Raw genomic sequence first — 6481 nt, 5'->3', positions numbered from 1 at the left:
ATTTCAATAGGAAGATAACATTTTGATACAATATACTTAGGTTTATTTTTTTTAATTTGTAAGGTATGGGGGCATATTAGTTTAGAACGGTTGTTGGGGTTGCACTAAATGTATTGTTGTTTCCAGGATATGGTAGAGGTATTGTGTCAAACCAGAGGATATGTCTCAAGGTTACTATACAGAAGGTTGTCTCAGTCCGGTAAGGCGTGTGTAGACAATAGCCACCGCGGCACTGACGTCACACGCCGACCTGTGCCCGCGCTCTCTCTGCTCAAGCCTATTGTTTGGGTCGCTAGGGCCAGTTATTTACCGATATATTTTGTATTTGTTCTTGGGATACATTATCCTTTAAATCCTTTTTTTACTATTACGTACTACTGCATGACATAATTGGTGTATTTATGAATATACATTGATCTCAATATTTTAAAAAAAACCAACTTTAATGCATACCTATATTGATTTGTTTTACTTTGAGAATGTTTTATTCCTTTAAGATAGTTTCTACTTCATTTAATAAAAAGTACGTAGCAAACGGATAAATAAATCAATAATTATCAAAATCTCGTGTTTTATTAGAAAATTTCTACAATCAGTATCATAGACTTATGTTAACACTTTTAAGTCGTGAGTTTTTTATATTTCTTTGAAGTTTTCCTGTCTTCACTCACTAGGTCTTTCTTTTAAGAGTCATTTTTTCGTTTAGAAACTTCATTCTAATTATGGTCCTTTGTTTTATGAATACTCTGGCGATCTCTTCCGGAATACAAGGGTATTTCTGGATAACTGACATTGTCATTCGTTTTACGACGCCTGAAAAAAAACCTTTTGTAGTTATAACAGAACTTTAGAAAATACATTTCAACGGGGTTTTCGGTTTAATTTAAATTATATTGCATACTAATAGACGCATCTGTATTTGCTAGCTTGAAAATGGTGAGAAATATTTAGAATATAAATATACATTGAAATAATATTAAAGCTGGAGATGTGAAGAAGTTTGCATACTTTACCTTACTGTAATACATTTATTTGATGTCAATACTCCAAATCAAAGATGATTTAGAATGTATCTATATAATGAACAATAAAACTGGAAACAACAATGATGTACCTACATAAACAAAATTTTAATATATTCTTATTTTTCTTAACTTTAAGTAGTATATATCCTAAATAAAACAAATATAACCGTCCATTTGAAGCCATACAACTAAAGCATTTGAAATATCTCAATTTAAATGTAAATAACACTATAACTTGCTGTAGCTCTTTATTTTATGTAACAAAATTACTACGCCTGCAAATAACATACCATCAAAAAAAATTTATTATTCAATATTTTTCAATTTAAAAAATAAGTTACAAACATGCAAACCTATTTTATTCATAAATACAGTTTCGCTCAGCGCATTGAAAGAAATGAACACTACAAAAGCTTACTTGTTTCTATGAAATATTAGTAATATGGTTCTTTGGAAAGGTATTTTTTATGAAATGATTCAAATTCTTCGTTCATCCACTTTGCTTGGTTGAGCCATTCTGGTGATGGATGAGTCAATCCTCCATATGATAAATGTTTAATCCATGAATCATTCATGCCGATTTCAGGAAATTTTACGTTCTCTTCATCTTGAACTGTCGTAAGATATGGGTAACTTGTTTTTAGCTTCTTGGCCACCCATCCTGAAAGATACTCCAAGGCATCATTTTTACAATCAACGGAGTGGTTGCTTGGTCCTGGTGTACATGGAAGTTTATCTTGTGTCATCTCCACTGAAGATTGACCTGTATCGAAGCAAGGGCATGTAGTTTCGATCACGTTTACTCCTGCTACGCGCAATACTTTACTAACGATTGTTTCTGACGTGTCTTCGTTGTTGTTAGTGTTAGTATTTGCTGTAATAAGCCTTGAGTTTTACCAAGAATGATCATTCGCAGACGGTATATGGTATCTAATGGGGTAGGATGATCGTTTAGTCCTCCTCTCGTTCTAATCTGAGAGAATAGATTCTCTAAACAGTCTTGGTTAAACCTATAAGTGAGAATGTATTTAATGTCGTACGATGTTTTGAGATCTTTTAACAACTCTTTTAGTGATATGATAGATATAATGCACCCATTTTGAAACAACTGTAAGGACTTTTTCCCACAGCATCTCATTGTTGTCATCGTTTTCAACATTTCGTCTAATATTTCATTTTTGAGATGTAGCCTCTAAAAGTGTTTTATAATAATAACATAATATTAATAAACTTTTATCACTTTTAAACATTTATTTTACGTACAATGTTACATTTCGGAATCATTGATTCCATCTTCAGGTACAAATAAGGTTAAGTTAAAATAAATAATTAAAAATTAATTTGTCATTTTAATTATTTATTTTAATAATTATTAAATAAGAATCCTTTCAAAAAGATATCAAGAAATGCATAAAACAAAATTAATCATATTTTTCCGAATAACAAAAAACAGGAATTAAAAATGATGAAACCTTCTGCACCAATCCTCAAAGTTTGCCAAAAAATTCACAAAGAAAACTACCCAATAAGACCATTAGTAAATTTTCAAAATGCTCCTTCTTATAATTTAGCAAAATACTTGGACAGCAAAATTAAAGAACATTACAAATTTAAAACTGACATAAGACTGAAAAACAGCATTGACCTATTAAACAAAATTAATTATATAGATATACCAAACAATAGTAAATTTGTATCCTTCGATATAACAAATTTATACACAAATGTTCCAATCCAAGAAACAAATGCTCATAATTAAAAATAATTTAACAGAACAGAACATTCTAAATACACAAGAAATTGAAGAAATACTTGAACTCACAAAAGTAACTCTAAGACAAAATTACTTTACATTTAACAACAATTACTACATACAACATGAAGGATTACCAATGGGATCACCACTATCCGGATTATTGGCTGATATATTCCTTGACAACATAGAAGACAAATTCATACTAAGCGATAAAAACAAACATCTAACACAAATAATTTATTATTACAGATACGTTGATGATATAATATGTCTATTCAAAGGAAATGAAAGACAAATAGACATGTTCAAAAACTACTTAAACCAAATCCATCATAATCTAAATTTTACCAGTGAAATTGAAGAAAATAATGCAATAAACTACCTTGATTTGACTATAACCAAGATCAACAAAAAACACAATTTCAAAATTTACAGAAAACCGACATACACAGATTTAGTTATTCCTTCCTCATCGAATCACCCATATCACCAAAAAAATGGCTGCATTCAAATCAATGATCGACAGATTACACAAAATTCCAATGACAAATGAAGATTTTTATAAAGAATTAAACATTATTAAATACATAGCCCAAAATAATGGATATAACCAAGCAAGATTGATATATTATTGAAGAATTACAAAAAGAAAGAAAATAAGAAGAAAGAAGAAAAGAAATATCAAATACATTCAATCAGACTACCTCGTAAACATTATCACAAAATTAACAAATCATTTTATAAACAAGGATATCAATTGGCATTCAAAACATCGAACAACCTTGGACTTTTAATCAAAAACAAAAACAATTCAACAAACCAAAATCAAAATTCAAAATTCAACAATAGTGGAGTATACAAATTAAATTGCAACGATTGTCAATCCCCACTATATATTGGACAAACCGGCCCGATCATTCAAAATTAGATTTAATGAACACATAAAAGCATTGAAAACATCATCAAATTCAAAATATGCAGACCATTTAAACAACACCGGCCATACATACACTAACATCGAAAACAATCTTGAAATTTTACACACAAGCAAAAAAAGTCGCTTATTATCTACTTTAGAACATTTTGAAATTTACAAAAGTGCCAAAATTAATCATAATATATTATTAAATGACAAAGATTTTCTAACAAAAAATTTATTATTCGATAGACTTTTAAACAATATACAATGAATGATCTCACATAAAATTAAATACAACAAATTTAGCCACCAAGGTAGTAAAAAACACATGACAAATTAATTTTAATTATTTATTTTAACTTAACCTTATTTGTACCTGAAGATGGAATCAATGATTCCGAAATGTACATCGTACATAAAATAAATGTTTAAAAGTGATAAAAGTTTATTAATATTATGTTATTATTTCATTTTGTTTGCCAAGTCTTGTCCATACGCTCTTTGAGAGTACTCTCCAAATTGTTGAGGACTGTAGGAGTTCATCATGTCAAACCATTTATTCACAAGCTCAATGAAACTGCTTGTGGACTGTGCAACTTCGTAATTTCTTAAGTAATGTCTCAAGGCTGTTGCCGTTGTGTGAGACATTAGTTCACTAGCTTTCCGCACATTTTGACGCTCAGATTTTTGAACAGTGAAATGCGCTGTCGTTAATTTATGACATACTTTTAAATCCTCATTTTCTTCCATATTTAGAATTGTATAAACTGGCTCTTTTTGGACAAATTGATCATTAGAAAGTTCAAAACCAGTATCTAAAAACCAGTTGCGAATTAGTTTCAAAACATGAGGAGCGTCTGCAAATAAGTATACCTTTTCGTTGGAGGAGGGGTTAGGAACAAATTATGTCTTTTTGGTAGTTATTTCTAGCTGTTTCCACAATCCTACATTTCCACCTCCCATGTCACTTACACAAGCTTTTACGGTATAGCCTGTTTCTTTTAATTTCATAATTATTGTCGATAGAATCTCTTTAGTAACTTGTGTGTCGAACTTAACGTAAAGGGGTTGCTTCCAGTTTGCAAAAAGTCCTCGAGCTGAAACAACTTGCATTTGACTGTGCGGACCCACAATTTGGTCGTTCTTGGAGTCGTACTCCATAACTTTTTTGACTTTTATTTCGTCAAATTGCAAAATAATCACACGCTCGTGCTCTTTAAATGAAGAGCTAGCTACTTTGAGATATTTGAACACTGAAACAAACAGCCCCTGATCAATTACAAAACGTGAAGCCCAACGTTGAAGCGTTGAAAGTCATGGGAGGGGAATTTTCATCTTTCTTTTTATAAACAAATAACATCTCTTACTAAGGTACCTTAGAGTAAAAGCCAACGAGATTTCATCACTTGTCCAAGCTACTTGTTTTTTCATGCTAAGCAATACATCAATTTGATTTTTTGTTAAAATTGATTTGAGCACCTTTCTTTAAGTTCACTGTTTTCTTTTAACAGGGTTTCATTCATATCCGGAGCTTCTAAACTGGCTTCATTTTCAGTAGATTCATTGTTTAAAATATACTCTACAATCTGTTTGGAATCCCTGCTCTTAATGCGTTTGTCTCGTTCGCTAGAAATAATTTTATTTTGTTGAATGCTTACACTGTAGCAGTTTCAGAGCATGAAAACAGTGTAGGCACAGCATTTGGCTTTAATAATTTCTTAGGGGCTAAATTTAAAAGTTCTGCTTTTAAACCACGTTCATAACACTCACTTGTGAAATGATCAGAACAAATAACAGAAGTAAGAGGATTAAAATATTTATCCGCCCGTTTACAAAAATGTGCCCACTGTTTTGACAATGACTGATCTTTAGGAAATCTGTGATAAAATACCTTATTACTTTCTTCTGACAACTTACGTGTTTTAACGCGGCTGTTGTTACAAACGGCTACTGCACACCGTTCCCCAGGCATCTCACACACTTAAATCATCCAAACTTTTACAAAACGTGGTCACTAATAATGATAATAAATACATTGAACTGGTTAATCGTAGAGCGTCTGAGCGAACACATGTTAGCGGCACTTGACAGCGGCTAGTGTAGGTGGGGGAGGTCTGAGTGTGACGTGTGCGCCAAGTGTGTGCGCACGCGACTGAGGCAACCTTCTGTATAGTAACCTTGGATATGTCTGACGTTTAATGATTATTCTCAATATATTGACTATTGACTATACCAACTTAGCAGTCAATCCACAGAAACATTAGATTGTTTAAATGTTCAAAGTTATTTTGTGAATTTAAGATATAAATTTTTTGGTAAAAATCACATACAGACAGATAGACGGAAAACTAAACGTTTTAGGACATACCCCCTTATGAAGTTTTTTGCTTATTTTCACGTCTAGAACAAAATACCACAATATTGGAACACCTTTTGGAAACACCCTGTATATCTGTTAATACTTTCAGCTGAAGTTCAAAAAGAGGCAGAAACATTTGTTTACTAGCAAAATCCACGAATGATAGAGATAGAAAATATGGTACATACCTTCATAATGCGCCAAAGAGGCGCAAGAAGGAACGACTATCAATTATCTCAGGAATGTTTAGAATGTGATAGAAAAAGTATACGTAGATATAATAAACTATTTTTCAACAGGAAATTGCATACGAAGCCTAGGGCAACTACTAGTGTGTGTGTGTGTGTTTATATACATATATATATATATATATGATGATGATGATGCATTATTAGTTTAGATATGTGATTAGCACAACACTG

Source organism: Homalodisca vitripennis, chromosome 8 (genome assembly GCF_021130785.1).
Source record: "Homalodisca vitripennis isolate AUS2020 chromosome 8, UT_GWSS_2.1, whole genome shotgun sequence".
NCBI classification, from domain to species: Eukaryota; Metazoa; Arthropoda; class Insecta; order Hemiptera; family Cicadellidae; genus Homalodisca; species Homalodisca vitripennis.
Note: the sequence above shows the minus strand (reverse complement) of the source record.